This window comes from Chiloscyllium plagiosum, unplaced genomic scaffold (assembly GCF_037043375.1).
Source record: "Chiloscyllium plagiosum isolate Xiang-an unplaced genomic scaffold, Cpla_swu_hap1 HiC_scaffold_28, whole genome shotgun sequence".
NCBI classification, from domain to species: domain Eukaryota; kingdom Metazoa; phylum Chordata; class Chondrichthyes; order Orectolobiformes; family Hemiscylliidae; genus Chiloscyllium; species Chiloscyllium plagiosum.
Genome location: NW_028270166.1, coordinates 45,359,181 through 45,381,128, shown reverse-complemented (window position 1 = coordinate 45,381,128; position 21,948 = coordinate 45,359,181).

Genomic DNA, 21,948 nt, shown 5'->3' with positions numbered 1-21,948 from the left:
TTGTTTCTCTATCTTTATTCTCTGATCAGTGTGTTGTTTCTCGATCTTTACTCTGTGATCAGTGTGTTGTTTCTCTATCTTTATTCTCTGATCAGTGTGTTGTTTCTCTATCTTTATTCTCTGATCAGTGTGTTGTTTCTCGATCTATATTCTCTGATCAGTGTGTTGTTTTTCTATCTTTATTCTCTGATCAGTGTGTTGTTTCTCTATCTTTATTCTCTGATCAGTGTGTTGTTTCTCGATCTTTATTCTCTGATCAGTGTGTTGTTTCTCTATCATTATTCTCTGATCAATGTGATGTTTCTCGATCTTTATTCTCTGATCACTGTGTTGTTTCTCTATCTTTATTCTCTGATCAGTGTGTTGTTTCTCGATCTTTATTCTCTGATCAGTGTGTTGTTTCTCTATCTTTATTCTCTGAGCAGTGTGTTGTTTCTCGATCTTTATTCTCTGATCAGTGTGTTGTTTCTCGATCTTTATTCTCTGATCAGTGTGTTGTTTCTCTATCTTTATTCTCTGATCAGTGTGTTGTTTCTCTATCTTTATTCTCTGATCAGTGTGTTGTTTCTCTATCTTTATTCTCTGATCAGTGTGTTGTTTCTCGATCTTTATTCTCTGATCAGTGTGTTGTTTCTCGATCTTTATTCTCTGATCAGTGTGTTGTTTCTCGATCTTTATTCTCTGATCAATGTGTTGTTTCTCGATCTTTATTCTCTGATCAGTGTGTTGTTTCTCTATCTTCATTCTCTGATCAGTGTGTTGTTTCTCGATCTTTATTCTCTGATCAGTGTGTTGTTTCTCTATCTTTATTCTCTGATCAGTGTGTTGTTTCTCTATCTTTATTCTCTGATCAGTGTGTTGTTTCTCGATCTTTATTCTCTGATCAGTGTGTTGTTTCTCGATCTTTATTCTCTGATCATTGTGTTGTTTCTCGATCTTTATTCTCTGATCAGTGTGTTGTTTCTCGGTCTTTATTCTCTGATCAGTGTGTTGTTTCTCGATCTTTATTCGCAGAGCAGTGTGTTGCTTCTCGATCTTTATTCTCTGATCAGTGTGTTGTTTCTCTATCTTTATTCTCTGATCAGTGTGTTGTTTCTCGATCTTTATTCTCTGATCAGTGTGTTGTTTCTCTATCTTTATTCTCTGATCAGTGTGTTGTTTCTCTATCTTGATTCTCTGATCAGTGTGTTGTTTCTCGATCTTTATTCTCTGATCAGTGTGTTGTTTCTCGATCTTTATTCTGTGATCAGTGTGTTGTTTCTCTATCTTTATTCACTGATCAGTGTGTTGTTTCTCTATCTTTATTCTCTGATCAGTGTGTTGTTTCTCGATCTTTATTCTCTGATCAGTGTGTTGTTTCTCGATCTTTATTCGCAGAGCAGTGTGTTGCTTCTCGATCTTTATTCTCTGATCAGTGTGTTGTTTCTCTATCTTTATTCTCTGATCAATGTGTTGTTTCTCGATCTTTATTCTCTGATCAGTGTGTTGTTTCTCTATCTTTATTCTCTGATCAGTGTGTTGTTTCTCTATCTTGATTCTCTGATCAGTGTGTTGTTTCTCTATCTTCATTCTCTGATCAGTGTGTTGTTTCTCGATCTTTATTCTCTGATCAGTGTGTTGTTTCTCTATCTTTATTCTCTGATCAGTGTGTTGTTTCTCTATCTTTATTCTCTGATCAGTGTGTTGTTTCTCGATCTTTATTCTCTGATCAGTGTGTTGTTTCTCTATCTTTATTCTCTGATCATTGTGTTGTTTCTCGATCTTTATTCTCTGATCAGTGTGTTGTTTCTCGATCTTTATTCTCTGATCAGTGTGTTGTTTCTCGATCTTTATTCGCAGAGCAGTGTGTTGCTTCTCGATCTTTATTCTCTGATCAGTGTGTTGTTTCTCTATCTTTATTCTCTGATCAGTGTGTTGTTTCTCGATCTTTATTCTCTGATCAGTGTGTTGTTTCTCTTTCTTTATTCTCTGATCAATGTGTTGTTTCTCGATCTTTATTCTCTGATCAGTGTGTTGTTTCTCGATCTTCATTCTCTGATCAGTGTGTTGTTTCTCGATCTTTATTCTCTGATCAGTGTGTTTTTTCTCGATCTTTATTCTCTGATCAGTGTGTTGTTTCTCTATCTTTATTCTCTGATCAGTGTGTTGTTTCTCTATCTTTATTCTCTGATCAGTGTGTTGTTTCTCTATCTTTATTCTCTGATCAGTGTGTTATTTCTCTATCTTTATTCTCTGATCAGTGTGTTGTTTCTCTATCTTTATTCTCTGATCAGTGTGTTGATTCTCGATCTTTATTCTCTGATCAGTGTGTTGTTTCTCTATCTTCATTCTCTGATCAGTGTGTTGTTTCTCGATCTTTATTCTCTGATCAGTGTGTTGTTTCTCGATCTTTATTCTCTGATCAGTGTGTTGTTTCTCGATCTTTATTCTCTGATCATTGTGTTGTTTCTCGATCTTTATTCTCTGATCAGTGTGTTGTTTCTCGCTCTTTATTCTCTGATCAGTGTGTTGTTTCTCGATCTTTATTCTCTGATCAGTGGGTTGTTTCTCGATCTTTATTCTCTGATCAGTGTGTTGTTTCTCTATCTTTATTCTCTGATCAGTAAGTTGTTTCTCGATCTTTATTCTCTGATCAGTGTGTTCTTTCTCTATCTTTATTCTCTGATCATTGTGTTGTTTCTCTATCTTTATTCTCTGATCAGTGTGTTGTTTCTCTATCTTCATTCTCTGATCAGTGTGTTATTTCTCTATCTTTATTCTCTGATCAGTGTGTTGTTTCTCTATCTTTATTCTCTGATCAGTGTGTTGTTTCTCGATCTTTATTCTCTGATCAGTGTGTTGTTTCTCGATCTTTATTCTCTGCTCAGTGTATTGTTTCTATATCATTATTCTCTGATCAGTGTGTTGTTTCTCTATCTTTATTCTCTGATCAGTGTGTTGTTTCTCGATCTTTACTCTGTGATCAGTGTGTTGTTTCTCGATCTTTACTCTGTGATCAGTGTGTTGTTTCTCTATCTTTATTCTCTGATCAGTGTGTTGATTCTCTATCTTTATTCTCTGATCAGTGTGTTGTTTCTCTATCTTTATTCTCTGATCAGTGTGTTGTTTCTCGATCTTTATTCTCTGATCAGTGTGTTGTTTCTCGATCTTTATTCGCAGAGCAGTGTGTTGCTTCTCGATCTTTATTCTCTGATCAGTGTGTTGTTTCTCTATCTTTATTCTCTGATCAGTGTGTTGTTTCTCGATCTTTATTCTCTGATCAGTGTGTTGTTTCTCGATCTTTATTCTCTAATCAATGTGTTGTTTCTCGATCTTTATTCTCTGATCAGTGTGTTGTTTCTCTATCTTCATTCTCTGATCAGTGTGTTGTTTCTCGATCTTTATTCTCTGATCAGTGTGTTTTTTCTCGATCTTTATTCTCTGATCAGTGTGTTGTTTCTCTATCTTTATTCTCTGATCAGTGTGTTGTTTCTCTATCTTTATTCTCTGATCAGTGTGTTGTTTCTCTATCTTTATTCTCTGATCAGTGTGTTATTTCTCTATCTTTATTCTCTGATCAGTGTGTTGTTTCTCTATCTTTATTCTCTGATCAGTGTGTTGTTTCTCGATCTTTATTCTCTGATCAGTGTGTTGTTTCTCTATCTTCATTCTCTGATCAGTGTGTTGTTTCTCGATCTTTATTCTCTGATCAGTGTGTTGTTTCTCGATCTTTATTCTCTGATCAGTGTGTTGTTTCTCTATCTTTATTCTCTGATCATTGTGTTGTTTCTCGATCTTTATTCTCTGATCAGTGTGTTGTTTCTCGATCTTTATTCTCTGATCAGTGTGTTGTTTCTCGATCTTTATTCTCTGATCAGTGGGTTGTTTCTCGATCTTTTTTCGCAGAGCAGTGTGTTGTTTCTCTATCTTTATTCTCTGATCAGTAAGTTGTTTCTCGATCTTTATTCTCTGATCAGTGTGTTCTTTCTCTATCTTTATTCTCTGATCATTGTGTTGTTGTTCTATCTTTATTCTCTGATCAGTGTGTTGTTTCTCTATCTTCATTCTCTGATCAGTGTGTTATTTCTCTATCTTTATTCTCTGATCAGTGTGTTGTTTCTCGATCTTTATTCTCTGATCAGTGTGTTGTTTCTCGATCTTTATTCTCTGATCAGTGTGTTGTTTCTCGATCTTTATTCTCTGATCAGTGTGTTGTTTCTCTATCTTTATTCTCTGATCAGTGTGTTGTTTCTCGATCTTTATTCTCTGATCAGTGTATTGTTTCTATATCATTATTCTCTGATCAGTGTGTTGTTTCTCTATCTTTATTCTCTGATCAGTGTGTTGTTTCTTGATCTTGATTCTCTGATCAGTGTGTTGTTTCTCTATCTTTATTCTCTGATCAGTGTGTTGTTTCTCGATCTTTACTCTGTGATCAGTGTGTTGTTTCTCTATCTTTATTCTCTGATCAGTGTGTTGTTTCTCTATCTTTATTCTCTGATCAGTGTGTTGTTTCTCTATCTTTATTCTCTGATCAGTGTGTTGTTTCTCTATCTTCATTCTCTGATCAGTGTGTTGTTTCTCGATCTTTATTCTCTGATCAGTGTGTTGTTTCTCAATCTTAATTCTCTGATCAGTGTGTTGTTTCTCTATCTTTATTCTCTGATCAGTGTGTTGTTTCTCGATCTTTATTCTCTGATCAGTGTGTTGTTTCTCTATCTTTATTCTCTGATCAGTGTGTTGTTTCTCGATCTTTATTCTCTGATCAGTGTGTTGTTTCTCTATCTTTATTCTCTGATCAGTGTGTTGTTTCTCGATCTTTATTCTCTGATCAGTGTGTTGTTTCTCGATCTTTATGCTCTGATCAGTGTGTTGTTTCTCTATCTTCATTCTCTGATCAGTGTGTTGTTTCTCGATCTTTATTCTCTGATCAGTGTGTTGTTTCTCGATCTTTATTCTCTGATCAGTGTGTTGTTTCTCGATCTTTATTCTCTGATCATTGTGTTGTTTCTCGATCTTTATTCTCTGATCAGTGTGTTGTTTCTCGCTCTTTATTCTCTGATCAGTGTGTTGTTTCTCGATCTTTATTCTCTGATCAGTGGGTTGTTTCTCGATCTTTTTTCGCAGAGCAGTGTGTTGTTTCTCTATCTTTATTCTCTGATCAGTAAGTTGTTTCTCGATCTTTATTCTCTGATCAGTGTGTTCTTTCTCTATCTTTATTCTCTGATCATTGTGTTGTTTCTCTATCTTTATTCTCTGATCAGTGTGTTGTTTCTCTATCTTCATTCTCTGATCAGTGTGTTATTTCTCTATCTTTATTCTCTGATCAGTGTGTTGTTTCTCTATCTTTCTTCTCTGATCAGTGTGTTGTTTCTCGATCTTTATTCTCTGATCAGTGTGTTGTTTCTCGATCTTTATTCTCTGATCAGTGTATTGTTTCTATATCATTATTCTCTGATCAGTGTGTTGTTTCTCTATCTTTATTCTCTGATCAGTGTGTTGTTTCTCGATCTTTACTCTGTGATCAGTGTGTTGTTTCTCGATCTTTACTCTGTGATCAGTGTGTTGTTTCTCTATCTTTATTCTCTGATCAGTGTGTTGTTTCTCTATCTTTATTCTCTGATCAGTGTGTTGTTTCTCTATCTTTATTCTCTGATCAGTGTGTTGTTTCTCGATCTTTATTCTCTGATCAGTGTGTTGTTTCTCGATCTTTATTCGCAGAGCAGTGTGTTGCTTCTCAATCTTTATTCTCTGATCAGTGTGTTGTTTCTCTATCTTTATTCTCTGATCAGTGTGTTGTTTCTCGATCTTTATTCTCTGATCAGTGTGTTGTTTCTCGATCTTTATTCTCTAATCAATGTGTTGTTTCTCGATCTTTATTCTCTGATCAGTGTGTTGTTTCTCTATCTTCATTCTCTGATCAGTGTGTTGTTTCTCGATCTTTATTCTCTGATCAGTGTGTTTTTTCTCGATCTTTATTCTCTGATCAGTGTGTTGTTTCTCTATCTTTATTCTCTGATCAGTGTGTTGTTTCTCTATCTTTATTCTCTGATCAGTGTGTTGTTTCTTGATCTTTATTCTCTGATCAGTGTGTTATTTCTCTATCTTTATTCTCTGATCAGTGTGTTGTTTCTCTATCTTTATTCTCTGATCAGTGTGTTGTTTCTCGATCTTTATTCTCTGATCAGTGTGTTGTTTCTCTATCTTCATTCTCTGATCAGTGTGTTGTTTCTCGATCTTTATTCTCTGATCAGTGTGTTGTTTCTCGATCTTTATTCTCTGATCAGTGTGTTGTTTCTCTATCTTTATTCTCTGATCATTGTGTTGTTTCTCGATCTTTATTCTCTGATCAGTGTGTTGTTTCTCGATCTTTATTCTCTGATCAGTGTGTTGTTTCTCGATCTTTATTCTCTGATCAGTGGGTTGTTTCTCGATCTTTTTTCGCAGAGCAGTGTGTTGTTTCTGTATCTTTATTCTCTGATCAGTAAGTTGTTTCTCGATCTTTATTCTCTGATCAGTGTGTTCTTTCTCTATCTTTATTCTCTGATCAGTGTGTTGTTTCTCTATCTTCATTCTCTGATCAGTGTGTTATTTCTCTATCTTTATTCTCTGATCAGTGTGTTGTTTTTCGATCTTTATTCTCTGATCAGTGTGTTGTTTCTCGATCTTTATTCTCTGATCAGTGTGTTGTTTCTCGATCTTTATTCTCTGATCAGTGTGTTGTTTCTCTATCTTTATTCTCTGATCAGTGTGTTGTTTCTTGATCTTGATTCTCTGATCAGTGTGTTGTTTCTCTATCTTTATTCTCTGATCAGTGTGTTGTTTCTCGATCTTTACTCTGTGATCAGTGTGTTGTTTCTCTATCTTTATTCTCTGATCAGTGTGTTGTTTCTCTATCTTTATTCTCTGATCAGTGTGTTGTTTCTCTATCTTTATGCTCTGATCAGTGTGTTGTTTCTCTATCTTCATTCTCTGATCAGTGTGTTGTTTCTCGATCTTTATTCTCTGATCAGTGTGTTGTTTCTCTATCTTAATTCTCTGATCAGTGTGTTGTTTCTCTATCTTTATTCTCTGATCAGTGTGTTGTTTCTCGATCTTTATTCTCTGATCAGTGTGTTGTTTCTCTATCTTTATTCTCTGATCAGTGTGTTGTTTCTCGATCTTTATTCTCTGATCAGTGTGTTGTTTCTTGATCTTGATTCTCTGATCAGTGTGTTGTTTCTCTATCTTTATTCTCTGATCAGTGTGTTGTTTCTCGATCTTTACTCTGTGATCAGTGTGTTGTTTCTCTATCTTTATTCTCTGATCAGTGTGTTGTTTCTCTATCTTTATTCTCTGATCAGTGTGTTGTTTCTCTATCTTTATGCTCTGATCAGTGTGTTGTTTCTCTCTCTTCATTCTCTGATCAGTGTGTTGTTTCTCTATCTTTATTCTCTGATCAGTGTGTTGTTTCTCTATCTTAATTCTCTGATCAGTGTGTTGTTTCTCTATCTTTATTCTCTGATCAGTGTGTTGTTTCTCGATCTTTATTCTCTGATCAGTGTGTTGTTTCTCTATCTTTATTCTCTGATCAGTGTGTTGTTTCTCGATCTTTATTCTCTGATCAGTGTGTTGTTTCTCTATCTTTATTCTCTGATCAGTGTGTTGTTTCTCGATCTTTATTCTCTGATCAGTGTGTTGTTTCTCTATCTTTATTCTCTGAGCAGTGTGTTGTTTCTCTATCTTTATTCTCTGATCAGTGTGTTGTTTCTCGATCTTTATTCTCTGATCAGTGTGTTGTTTCTCTATCTGTATTCTCTGATCAGTGTGTTGTTTCTCTATCTTTATTCTCTGATCAGTGTGTTGTTTCTCTATCTTTATTCTCTGATCAGTGTGTTGTTTCTCGATCTTTATTCTCTGATCAGTGTGTTGTTTCTCGATCTTTATTCTCTGATCAGTGTGTTGTTTCTCTATCTTGATTCTCTGATCAATGTGTTGTTTCTCGATCTTTATTCTCTGATCAGTGTGTTGTTTCTCTATCTTCATTCTCTGATCAGTGTGTTGTTTCTCGATCTTTATTCTCTGATCAGTGTGTTGTTTCTCTATCTTTATTCTCTGATCAGTGTGTTGTTTCTCTATCTTTATTCTCTGATCAGTGTGTTGTTTCTCGATCTTTATTCTCTGATCAGTGTGTTGTTTCTCTATCTTTATTCTCTGATCATTGTGTTGTTTCTCGATCTTTATTCTCTGATCAGTGTGTTGTTTCTCGATCTTTATTCTCTGATCAGTGTGTTGTTTCTCGATCTTTATTCGCAGAGCAGTGTGTTGCTTCTCGATCTTTATTCTCTGATCAGTGTGTTGTTTCTCTATCTTTATTCTCTGATCAGTGTGTTGTTTCTCGATCTTTATTCTCTGATCAGTGTGTTGTTTCTCTATCTTTATTCTCTGATCAATGTGTTGTTTCTCGATCTTTATTCTCTGCTCAGTGTGTTGTTTCTCTATCTTTATTCTCTGATCAGTGTGTTGTTTCTCTATCTTGATTTTCTGATCAGTGTGTTGTTTCTCTATCTTTATTCTCTGATCAGTGTGTTGTTTCTCGATCTTTATTCTGTGATCAGTGTGTTGTTTCTCTATCTTTATTCTCTGATCAGTGTGTTGTTTCTCTATCTTTATTCTCTGATCAGTGTGTTGTTTCTCTATCTTTATTCTCTGATCAGTGTGTTGTTTCTCTATCTTCATTCTCTGATCAGTGTGTTGTTTCTCGATCTTTATTCTCTGATCAGTGTGTTGTTTCTCTATCTTTATTCTCTGATCAGTGTGTTGTTTCTCTATCTTTATTCTCTGATCAGTGTGTTGTTTCTCGATCTTTATTCTCTGATCAGTGTGTTGTTTCTCTATCTTTATTCTCTGATCAGTGTGTTGTTTCTCTATCTTTATTCTCTGATCAGTGTGTTGTTTCGCTATCTTTATTCTCTGATCAGTGTGTTGTCTCTCGATCTTTATTCTCTGATCAGTGTGTTGTTTCTCTATCTTCATTCTCTGATCAGTGTGTTGTTTCTCGATCTTTATTCTCTGATCAGTGTGTTGTTTCTCTATCTTTATTCTCTGATCAGTGTGTTGTTTCTCGATCTTTATTCTCTGATCAGTGTGTTGTTTCTCTATCTTTATTCTCTGATCAGTGTGTTGTTTCTCTATCTGTATTCTCTGATCATTGTGTTGTTTATCGATCTTTATTCTCTGATCAGTGTGTTGTTTCTCGATCTTTGTTCTCTGATCAGTGTGTTGTTTCTCGATCTTTATTCTCTGATCAGTGTGTTGTTTCTCGATCTTTATTCTCTGAGCAGTGTGTTGTTTCTCTATCTTTATTCTCTGATCAGTGTGTTGTTTCTCGATCTTTATTCTCTGATCAGTGTGTTGTTTCTCTATCTTTATTCTCTGATCAGTGTGTTGTTTCTCGATCTTTATTCTCTGATCAATGTGTTGTTTCTCGATCTTTATTCTCTGATCAGTGTGTTGTTTCTCTATCTTTATTCTCTGATCAGTGTGTTGTTTCTCTATCTTTATTCTCTGATCAGTGTGTTGTTTCTCGATCTTTATTCTCTGATCAGTGTGTTGTTTCTCTATCTTTATTCTCTGATCATTGTGTTGTTTCTCGATCTTTATTCTCTGATCAGTGTGTTGTTTCTCGATCTTTATTGTCCGATCAGTGTGTTGTTTCTCGATCTTTATTCTCTGATCAGTGTGTTGTTTCTCGATCTTTATTCGCAGAGCAGTGTGTTGTTTCTCTATCTTTATTCTCTGATCAGTGAGTTGTTTCTCGATCTTTATTCTCTGATCAGTGTGTTCTTTCTCGATCTTTATTCTCTGATCAGTGTGTTGTTTCTCTATCTTTATTCTCTGATCAGTGTGTTGTTTCTCGATCTTTATTCTCTGATCAGTGTGTTGTTTCTCTATCTTTATTCTCTGAGCAGTGTGTTGTTTCTCTATCTTTATTCTCTGATCAGTGTGTTGTTTCTCGATCTTTATTCTCTGATCAGTGTGTTGTTTCTCTATCTTTATTCTCTGATCAGTGTGTTGTTTCTCTATCTTTATTCTCTGATCAGTGTGTTATTTCTCTATCTTTATTCTCTGATCAGTGTGTTGTTTCTCTATCTTTATTCTCTGATCAGTGTGTTGTTTCTCGATCTTTATTCTCTGATCAGTGTGTTGTTTCTCTATCTTTATTCTCTGATCAGTGTGTTGTTTCTCGATCTTTATTCTCTGATCAATGTGTTGTTTCTCGATCTTTATTCTCTGATCAGTGTGTTGTTTCTCTATCTTTATTCTCTGATCAGTGTGTTGTTTCTCTCTCTTTATTCTCTGATCAGTGTGTTGTTTCTCGATCTTTATTCTCTGATCAGTGTGTTGTTTCTCTATCTTTATTCTCTGATCAGTGTGTTGTTTCTCGATCTTTACTCTGTGATCAGTGTGTTGTTTCTCTATCTTTATTCTCTGATCAGTGTGTTGTTTCTCTATCTTTATTCTCTGATCAGTGTGTTGTTTCTCGATCTATATTCTCTGATCAGTGTGTTGTTTTTCTATCTTTATTCTCTGATCAGTGTGTTGTTTCTCTATCTTTATTCTCTGATCAGTGTGTTGTTTCTCGATCTTTATTCTCTGATCAGTGTGTTGTTTCTCTATCTTTATTCTCTGATCAATGTGATGTTTCTCGATCTTTATTCTCTGATCACTGTGTTGTTTCTCTATCTTTATTCTCTGATCAGTGTGTTGTTTCTCTATCTTTATTCTCTGAGCAGTGTGTTGTTTCTCGATCGTTATTCTCTGATCAGTGTGTTGTTTCTCGATCTTTATTCTCTGATCAGTGTGTTGTTTCTCTATCTTTATTCTCTGATCAGTGTGTTGTTTCTCTATCTTTATTCTCTGATCAGTGTGTTGTTTCTCTATCTTTATTCTCTGATCAGTGTGTTGTTTCTCGATCTTTATTCTCTGATCAGTGTGTTGTTTCTCGATCTTTATTCTCTGATCAGTGTGTTGTTTCTCGATCTTTATTCTCTGATCAATGTGTTGTTTCTCGATCTTTATTCTCTGATCAGTGTGTTGTTTCTCTATCTTCATTCTCTGATCAGTGTGTTGTTTCTCGATCTTTATTCTCTGATCAGTGTGTTGTTTCTCTATCTTTATTCTCTGATCAGTGTGTTGTTTCTCTATCTTTATTCTCTGATCAGTGTGTTGTTTCTCGATCTTTATTCTCTGATCAGTGTGTTGTTTCTCGATCTTTATTCTCTGATCATTGTGTTGTTTCTCGATCTTTATTCTCTGATCAGTGTGTTGTTTCTCGGTCTTTATTCTCTGATCAGTGTGTTGTTTCTCGATCTTTATTCGCAGAGCAGTGTGTTGCTTCTCGATCTTTATTCTCTGATCAGTGTGTTGTTTCTCTATCTTTATTCTCTGATCAGTGTGTTGTTTCTCGATCTTTATTCTCTGATCAGTGTGTTGTTTCTCTATCTTTATTCTCTGATCAGTGTGTTGTTTCTCTATCTTGATTCTCTGATCAGTGTGTTGTTTCTCGATCTTTATTCTCTGATCAGTGTGTTGTTTCTCGATCTTTATTCTGTGATCAGTGTGTTGTTTCTCTATCTTTATTCTCTGATCAGTGTGTTGTTTCTCTATCTTTATTCTCTGATCAGTGTGTTGTTTCTCGATCTTTATTCTCTGATCAGTGTGTTGTTTCTCGATCTTTATTCGCAGAGCAGTGTGTTGCTTCTCGATCTTTATTCTCTGATCAGTGTGTTGTTTCTCTATCTTTATTCTCTGATCAATGTGTTGTTTCTCGATCTTTATTCTCTGATCAGTGTGTTGTTTCTCGATCTTTATTCTCTGATCAGTGTGTTGTTTCTCTATCTTGATTCTCTGATCAGTGTGTTGTTTCTCGATCTTTATTCTCTGATCAGTGTGTTGTTTCTCGATCTTTATTCTGTGATCAGTGTGTTGTTTCTCTATCTTTATTCTCTGATCAGTGTGTTGTTTCTCTATCTTTATTCTCTGATCAGTGTGTTGTTTCTCTATCTTTATTCTCTGATCAGTGTGTTGTTTCTCTATCTTTATTCTCTGATCAGTGTGTTGTTTCTCGATCTTTATTCTCTGATCAGTGTGTTGTTTCACGATCTTTATTCTCTGATCAGTGTGTTGTTTCTCGATCTTTATTCGCAGAGCAGTGTGTTGTTTCTCTATCTTTATTCTCTGATCAGTGTGTTGTTTCTCTATCTTTATTCTCTGATCAGTGTGTTGTTTCTCTATCTTTATTCTCTGATCAGTGTGTTGTTTCTCTATCTTTATTCTCTGATCAGTGTGTTGTTTCTCTATCTTTATTCTCTGATCAGTGTGTTGTTTCTCTATCTTTATTCTCTGATCATTGTGTTGTTTCTCGATCTTTATTCTCTGATCAGTGTGTTGTTTCTCGATCTTTATTCTCTGATCAGTGTGTTGTTTCTCTATCTTTATTCTCTGATCAGTGTGCTGTTTCTCTATCTTTATTCTCTGATCAGTGTGTTGTTTCTCTATCTTTATTCTCTGATCAGTGTGTTGTTTCTCGATCTTTATTCTCTGATCAGTGTGTTGTTTCTCGATCTTTATTCTCTGATCAGTGTGTTATTTCTCTATCTTTATTCTCTGATCAATGTGTTGTTTCTCGATCTTTATTCACTGATCAGTGTGTTGTTTCTCTATCTTTATTCTCTGATCAGTGTGTTGTTTCTCGATCTTTATTCTCTGATCAGTGTGTTGTTTCTCTATCTTTATTCTCTGATCAGTGTGTTGTTTCTCTATCTTTATTCTCTGATCATTGTGTTGTTTCTCGATCTTTATTCTCTGATCAGTGTGTTGTTTCTCGATCTTTATTCTCTGATCAGTGTATTGTTTCTCGATCTTTATTCTCTGATCAGTGGGTTGTTTCTTGATCTTTATTCGCAGAGCAGTGTGTTGTTTCTCTATCTTTATTCTCTGATCAGTGAGTTGTTTCTCGATCTTTATTCTCTGATCAGTGTGTTCTTTCTCTATCTTTATTGTCTGATCATTGTGTTGTTTCTCGATCTTTATTCTCTGATCAGTGTGTTGTTTCTCTATCTTTATTCTCTGATCAGTGTGTTGTTTCTCGATCTTCATTCTCTGATCATTGTGTTGTTTCTCGATCTTTATTCTCTGATCCGTGTGTTGTTTCTCGATCTTTATTCTCTGATCAGTGTGTTGTTTCTCTATCTTTATTCTCTGATCAGTGTGTTGTTTCTCGATCTTCATTCTCTGATCAGTGTGTTGTTTCTCGATCTTTATTCTCTGATCAGTGTGTTGTTTCTCTATCTTTATTCTCTGATCAATGTGTTGTTTCTCGATCTTTATTCTCTGATCAGTGTGTTGTTTCTCTATCTTTATTCTCTGATCAGTGTGTTGTTTCTCTATCTTGATTCTCTGATCAGTGTGTTGTTTCTCGATCTTTATTCTCTGATCAGTGTGTTGTTTCTCGATCTTTATTCTGTGATCAGTGTGTTGTTTCTCTATCTTTATTCTCTGATCAGTGTGTTGTTTCTCTATCTTTATTCTCTGATCAGTGTGTTGTTCCTCTATCTTTATTCTCTGATCAGTGTGTTGTTTCTCTATCTTTATTCTCTGATCAGTGTGTTGTTTCTCGATCTTTATTCTCTGATCAGTGTGTTGTTTCACGATCTTTATTCTCTGATCAGTGTGTTGTTTCTCGATCTTTATTCGCAGAGCAGTGTGTTGTTTCTCTATCTTTATTCTCTGATCAGTGTGTTGTTTCTCTATCTTTATTCTCTGATCAGTGTGTTGTTTCTCTATCTTTATTCTCTGATCAGTGTGTTGTTTCTCTATCTTTATTCTCTGATCAGTGTGTTGTTTCTCTATCTTTATTCTCTGATCAGTGTGTTGTTTCTCTATCTTTATTCTCTGATCATTGTGTTGTTTCTCGATCTTTATTCTCTGATCAGTGTGTTGTTTCTCGATCTTTATTCTCTGATCAGTGTGTTGTTTCTCTATCTTTATTCTCTGATCAGTGTGCTGTTTCTCTATCTTTATTCTCTGATCAGTGTGTTGTTTCTCTATCTTTATTCTCTGATCAGTGTGTTGTTTCTCGATCTTTATTCTCTGATCAGTGTGTTGTTTCTCGATCTTTATTCTCTGATCAGTGTGTTATTTCTCTATCTTTATTCTCTGATCAATGTGTTGTTTCTCGATCTTTATTCACTGATCAGTGTGTTGTTTCTCTATCTTTATTCTCTGATCAGTGTGTTGTTTCTCGATCTTTATTCTCTGATCAGTGTGTTGTTTCTCGATCTTTATTCTCTGATCAGTGTGTTGTTTCTCTATCTTTATTCTCTGATCATTGTGTTGTTTCTCGATCTTTATTCTCTGATCAGTGTGTTGTTTCTCGATCTTTATTCTCTGATCAGTGTATTGTTTCTCGATCTTTATTCTCTGATCAGTGGGTTGTTTCTTGATCTTTATTCGCAGAGCAGTGTGTTGTTTCTCTATCTTTATTCTCTGATCAGTGAGTTGTTTCTCGATCTTTATTCTCTGATCAGTGTGTTCTTTCTCTATCTTTATTCTCTGATCATTGTGTTGTTTCTCGATCTTTATTCTCTGATCAGTGTGTTGTTTCTCTATCTTTATTCTCTGATCAGTGTGTTGTTTCTCGATCTTCATTCTCTGATCATTGTGTTGTTTCTCGATCTTTATTCTCTGATCCGTGTGTTGTTTCTCGATCTTTATTCTCTGATCAGTGTGTTGTTTCTCTATCTTTATTCTCTGATCAGTGTGTTGTTTCTCGATCTTCATTCTCTGATCAGTGTGTTGTTTCTCGATCTTTATTCTCTGATCAGTGTGTTGTTTCTCGATCTTTATTCTCTGATCAGTGTGTTGTTTCTCTATCTTTATTCTCTGATCAGTGTGTTGTTTCTCGATCTTTATTCTCTGATCCGTGTGTTGTTTCTCGATCTTTATTCTCTGATCAGTGTGTTGTTTCTCGATCTTTATTCTCTGATCAATGTGTTGTTTCTCGATCTTTATTCTCTGATCAGTGTGTTGTTTCTCTATCTTTATTCTCTGATCAGTGTGTTGTTTCTCTATCTTGATTCTCTGATCAGTGTGTTGTTTCTCGATCTTTATTCTCTGATCAGTGTGTTGTTTCTCTATCTTTATTCTGTGATCAGTGTGTTGTTTCTCTATCTTTATTCTCTGATCAGTGTGTTGTTTCTCTATCTTTATTCTCTGATCAGTGTGTTGTTTCTCTATCTTTATTCTCTGATCAGTGTGTTGTTTCTCTATCTTCATTCTCTGATCAGTGTGTTGTTTCTCGATCTTTATTCTCTGATCAGTGTGTTGTTTCTCGATCTTTATTCTCTGATCAGTGTGTTGTTTCTCTATCTTTATTCTCTGATCAGTGTGTTGTTTCTCGATCTTTATTCTCTGATCAGTGTGTTGTTTCTCTATCTTTATTCTCTGATCAGTGTGTTGTTTCTGTATCTTTATTCTCTGATCAGTGTGTTGTTTCTCGATCTTTATTCTCTGATCAGTGTGTTGTTTCTCGATCTTTATTCTCTGATCAGTGTGTTGTTTCTCTATCTTTATTCTCTGATCAGTGTGTTGTTTCTCGATCTTTATTCTCTGATCAATGTGTTGTTTCTCGATCTTTATTCTCTGATCAGTGTGTTGTTTCTCTATCTTTATTCTCTGATCAGTGTGTTGTTTCTCTATCTTTATTCTCTGATCAGTGTGTTGTTTCTCTATCTTTATTCTCTGATCAGTGTGTTGTTTCTCTATCTTTATTCTCTGATCAGTGTGTTGTTTCTCTATCTTTATTCTCTGATCAGTGTGTTGTTTCTCTATCTTTATTCTCTGATCATTGTGTTGTTTCTCGATCTTTATTCTCTGATCAGTGTGTTGTTTCTCGATCTTTATTCTCTGATCAGTGTGTTGTTTCTCTATCTTTATTCTCTGATCAGTGTGTTGTTTCTCTATCTTTATTCTCTGATCAGTGTGTTGTTTCTCTATCTTTATTCTCTGATCAGTGTGTTGTTTCTCGATCTTTATTCTCTGATCAGTGTGTTGTTTCTCGATCTTTATTCTCTGATCAGTGTGTTATTTCTCTATCTTTATTCTCTGATCAATGTGTTGTTTCTCGATCTTTATTCACTGATCAGTGTGTTGTTTCTCTATCTTTATTCTCTGATCAGTGTGTTGTTTCTCTATCTTTATTCTCTGATCAGTGTGTTGTTCCCGATCTTTATTCTCTGATCAGTGTGTTGTTTCTCTATCTTTATTCTCTGATCAGTGTGTTGTTTCTCTATCTTTATTCTCTGATCAATGTGTTGTTTCTCGATCTTTATTCTCTGATCAGTGTGTTGTTTCTCGATCTTTATTCTCTGATCAGTGTGTTGTTTCTCGATCTTTATTCTCTGATCAGTGGGTTGTTTCTTGATCTTTATTCGCAGAGCAGTGTGTTGTTTCTCTATCTTTATTCTCTGATCAGTGTGTTCTTTCTCTATCTTTATTCTCTGATCATTGTGTTGTTTCTCGATCTTTATTCTCTGATCAGTGTGTTGTTTCTCTATCTTTATTCTCTGATCAGTGTGTTGTTTCTCGATCTTCATTCTCTGATCAGTGTGTTGTTTCTCGATCTTTATTCTCTGATCAGTGTGTTGTTTCACGATCTTTATTCTCTGATCAGTGTGTTGTTTCTCTATCTTTATTCTCTGATCAGTGTGTTGTTTCTCGATCTTTATTCTCTGATCAGTGTGTTGTTTCTCTATCTTTATTCTCTGAGCAGTGTGTTGTTTCTCTATCTTTATTCTCTGATCAGTGTGTTGTTTCTCGATCTTTATTCTCTGATCAGTGTGTTGTTTCTCTATCTTTATTCTCTGATCAGTGTGTTGTTTCTCTATCTTTATTCTCTGATCAGTGTGTTGTTTCTCGATCTTTATTCTCTGATCAGTGTGTTGTTTCTCTATCTTTATTCTCTGATCAGTGTGTTGTTTCTCTATCTTTATTCTCTGATCAATGTGCTGTTTCTCGATCTTTATTCTCTGATCAGTGTGTTGTTTCTCTATCTTCATTCTCTGATCAGTGAGTTGTTTCTCGATCTTTATTCTCTGATCAGTGTGTTGTTTCTCTATCTTTATTCTCTGTTCATTGTGTTGTTTCTCGATCTTTATTCTCTGATCAGTGTGTTGTTTCTCGATCTTTATTCTCTGATCAGTGTGTTGTTTCTCTATCTTTATTCTCTGATCAGTGTGTTGTTTCTCTATCTTTATTCTCTGATCAATGTGTTGTTTCTCGATCTTTATTCTCTGATCAGTGTGTTGTTTCTCTATCTTCATTCTCTGATCAGTGAGTTGTTTCTCGATCTTTATTCTCTGATCAGTGTGTTGTTTCTCTATCTTTATTCTCTGATCAGTGTGTTGTTTCTCGATCTTTATTCTCTGATCAGTGTGTTGTTTCTCGATCTTTATTCTCTGATCAGTGTGTTGTTTCTCTATCTTTATTCTCTGATCATTGTGTTGTTTCTCGATCTTTATTCTCTGATCAGTGTGTTGTTTCACGATCTTTATTCTCTGATCAGTGTGTTGTTTCTCGATCTTTATTCGCAGAGCAGTGTGTTGTTTCTCGATCTTTATTCTCTGATCAGTGTGTTGTTTCTCTATCTTTATTCTCTGATCAGTGTGTTGTTTCTCGATCTTTATTCTCTGATCAGTGTGTTGTTTCTCTATCTTTATTCTCTGATCAATGTGTTGTTTCTCGATCTTTATTCTCTGATCAGCGTGTTGTTTCTCTATCTTTATTCTCTGATCAGTGTGTTGTTTCTCGATCTTGATTCTCTGATCAGTGTGTTGTTTCTCTATCTTTATTCTCTGATCAGTGTGTTGTTTCTCTATCTTTATTCTCTGATCAGTGTGTTGTTTCTCGATCTTTATTCTCTGATCAATGTGTTGTTTCTCGATCTTTATTCTCTGATCAGTGTGTTGTTTCTCTATCTTTATTCTCTGAGCAGTGTGTTGTTTCTCTATCTTTATTCTCTGATCAGTGTGTTGTTTCTCGATCTTTATTCTCTGATCAGTGTGTTGTTTCTCTATCTTTATTCTCTGATCAGTGTGTTGTTTCTCTATCTTTATTCTCTGATCAGTGTGTTGTTTCTCGATCTTTATTCTCTGATCAGTGTGTTGTTTCTCTATCTTTATTCTCTGATCAGTGTGTTGTTTCTCTATCTTTATTCTCTGATCAATGTGCTGTTTCTCGATCTTTATTCTCTGATCAGTGTGTTGTTTCTCTATCTTCATTCTCTGATCAGTGAGTTGTTTCTCGATCTTTATTCTCTGATCAGTGTGTTGTTTCTCTATCTTTATTCTCTGTTCATTGTGTTGTTTCTCGATCTTTATTCTCTGATCAGTGTGTTGTTTCTCGATCTTTATTCTCTGATCAGTGTGTTGTTTCTCTATCTTTATTCTCTGATCAGTGTGTTGTTTCTCTATCTTTATTCTCTGATCAATGTGTTGTTTCTCGATCTTTATTCTCTGATCAGTGTGTTGTTTCTCTATCTTCATTCTCTGATCAGTGAGTTGTTTCTCGATCTTTATTCTCTGATCAGTGTGTTGTTTCTCTATCTTTATTCTCTGATCAGTGTGTTGTTTCTCGATCTTTATTCTCTGATCAGTGTGTTGTTTCTCGATCTTTATTCTCTGATCAGTGTGTTGTTTCTCTATCTTTATTCTCTGATCATTGTGTTGTTTCTCGATCTTTATTCTCTGATCAGTGTGTTGTTTCACGATCTTTATTCTCTGATCAGTGTGTTGTTTCTCGATCTTTATTCGCAGAGCAGTGTGTTGTTTCTCGATCTTTATTCTCTGATCAGTGTGTTGTTTCTCTATCTTTATTCTCTGATCAGTGTGTTGTTTCTCGATCTTTATTCTCTGATCAGTGTGTTGTTTCTCTATCTTTATTCTCTGATCAATGTGTTGTTTCTCGATCTTTATTCTCTGATCAGCGTGTTGTTTCTCTATCTTTATTCTCTGATCAGTGTGTTGTTTCCCTATCTTGATTCTCTGATCAGTGTGTTGTTTCTCTATCTTTATTCTCTGATCAGTGTGTTGTTTCTCTATCTTTATTCTCTGATCAGTGTGTTGTTTCTCGATCTTTATTCTCTGATCAATGTGTTGTTTCTCGATCTTTATTCTCTGATCAGTGTGTTGTTTCTCTATCTTTATTCTCTGATCAGTGTGTTGTTTCTCTATCTTTATTCTCTGATCAGTGTGTTGTTTCTCTATCTTTATTCTCTGATCAGTGTGTTGTTTCTCTATCTTTATTCTCTGATCAGTGTGTTGTTTCTCTATCTTTATTCTCTGATCAGTGTGTTGTTTCTCTATCTTTATTCTCTGATCATTGTGTTGTTTCTCGATCTTTATTCTCTGATCAGTGTGTTGTTTCTCGATCTTTATTCTCTGATCAGTGTGTTGTTTCTCTATCTTTATTCTCTGATCAGTGTGTTGTTTCTCTATCTTTATTCTCTGATCAGTGTGTTGTTTCTCTATCTTTATTCTCTGATCAGTGTGTTGTTTCTCGATCTTTATTCTCTGATCAGTGTGTTGTTTCTCGATCTTTATTCTCTGATCAGTGTGTTATTTCTCTATCTTTATTCTCTGATCAATGTGTTGTTTCTCGATCTTTATTCACTGATCAGTGTGTTGTTTCTCTATCTTTATTCTCTGATCAGTGTGTTGTTTCTCTATCTTTATTCTCTGATCAGTGTGTTGTTCCCGATCTTTATTCTCTGATCAGTGTGTTGTTTCTCTATCTTTATTCTCTGATCAGTGTGTTGTTTCTCTATCTTTATTCTCTGATCATTGTGTTGTTTCTCGATCTTTATTCTCTGATCAGTGTGTTGTTTCTCGATCTTTATTCTCTGATCAGTGTGTTGTTTCTCGATCTTTATTCTCTGATCAGTGGGTTGTTTCTTGATCTTTATTCGCAGAGCAGTGTGTTGTTTCTCTATCTTTATTCTCTGATCAGTGTGTTCTTTCTCTATCTTTATTCTCTGATCATTGTGTTGTTTCTCGATCTTTATTCTCTGATCAGTGTGTTGTTTCTCTATCTTTATTCTCTGATCAGTGTGTTGTTTCTCGATCTTCATTCTCTGATCAGTGTGTTGTTTCTCGATCTTTATTCTCTGATCAGTGTGTTGTTTCACGATCTTTATTCTCTGATCAGTGTGTTGTTTCTCTATCTTTATTCTCTGATCAGTGTGTTGTTTCTCGATCTTTATTCTCTGATCAGTGTGTTGTTTCTCTATCTTTATTCTCTGAGCAGTGTGTTGTTTCTCTATCTTTATTCTCTGATCAGTGTGTTGTTTCTCGATCTTTATTCTCTGATCAGTGTGTTGTTTCTCTATCTTTATTCTCTGATCAGTGTGTTGTTTCTCTATCTTTATTCTCTGATCAGTGTGTTGTTTCTCGATCTTTATTCTCTGATCAGTGTGTTGTTTCTCTATCTTTATTCTCTGATCAGTGTGTTGTTTCTCTATCTTTATTCTCTGATCAATGTGCTGTTTCTCGATCTTTATTCTCTGATCAGTGTGTTGTTTCTCTATCTTCATTCTCTGATCAATGAGTTGTTTCTCGATCTTTATTCTCTGATCAGTGTGTTGTTTCTCTATCTTTATTCTCTGTTCATTGTGTTGTTTCTCGATCTTTATTCTCTGATCAGTGTGTTGTTTCTCGATCTTTATTCTCTGATCAGTGTGTTGTTTCTCTATCTTTATTCTCTGATCAGTGTGTTGTTTCTCTATCTTTATTCTCTGATCAGTGTGTTGTTTCTCGATCTTTATTCTCTGATCAGTGTGTTGTTTCTCTATCTTCATTCTCTGATCAGTGAGTTGTTTCTCGATCTTTATTCTCTGATCAGTGTGTTGTTTCTCTATCTTTATTCTCTGATCAGTGTGTTGTTTCTCGATCTTTATTCTCTGATCAGTGTGTTGTTTCTCGATCTTTATTCGCTGATCAGTGTGTTGTTTCTCTATCTTTATTCTCTGATCATTGTGCTGTTTCTCGATCTTTATTCTCTGATCAGTGTGTTGTTTCACGATCTTTATTCTCTGATCAGTGTGTTGTTTCTCGATCTTTATTCGCAGAGCAGTGTGTTGTTTCTCGATCTTTATTCTCTGATCAGTGTGTTGTTTCTCTATCTTTATTCTCTGATCAGTGTGTTGTTTCTCGATCTTTATTCTCTGATCAGTGTGTTGTTTCTCTATCTTTATTCTCTGATCAATGTGTTGTTTCTCGATCTTTATTCTCTGATCAGCGTGTTGTTTCTCAATCTTTATTCTCTGATCAGTGTGTTGTTTCTCTATCTTTATTCTCTGATCAGTGTGTTGTTTCTCGATCTTTATTCTCTGATCAGTGTGTTGTTTCTCTATCTTTATTCTCTGATCAGTGTGTTGTTTCTCTATCTTTGTTCTCTGATCAGTGTGTTGTTTCTCTATCTTTATTCTCTGATCAGTGTGTTGTTTCTCTATCTTCATTCTCTGATCAGTGTGTTGTTTCTCGATCTTTATTCTCTGATCAGTGTGTTGTTTCTCTATCTTTATTCTCTGATCAGTGTGTTGTTTCTCTATCTTTATTCTCTGATCAGTGTGTTGTTTCTCGATCTTTATTCTCTGATCAGTGTGTTGTTTCTCTATCTTTATTCTCTGATCAGTGTGTTGTTTCTCTATCTTTATTCTCTGGTCAGTGTGTTGTTTCTCGATCTTTATTCTCTGATCAGTGTGTTGTTTCTCGATCTTTATTCTCTGATCAGTGTGTTGTTTCTCTATCTTTATTCTCTGATCAGTGTGTTGTTTCTCTATCTTTATTCTCTGGTCAGTGTGTTGTTTCTCGATCTTTATTCTCTGATCAGTGTATTGTTTCTATATCATTATTCTCTGATCAGTGTGTTGTT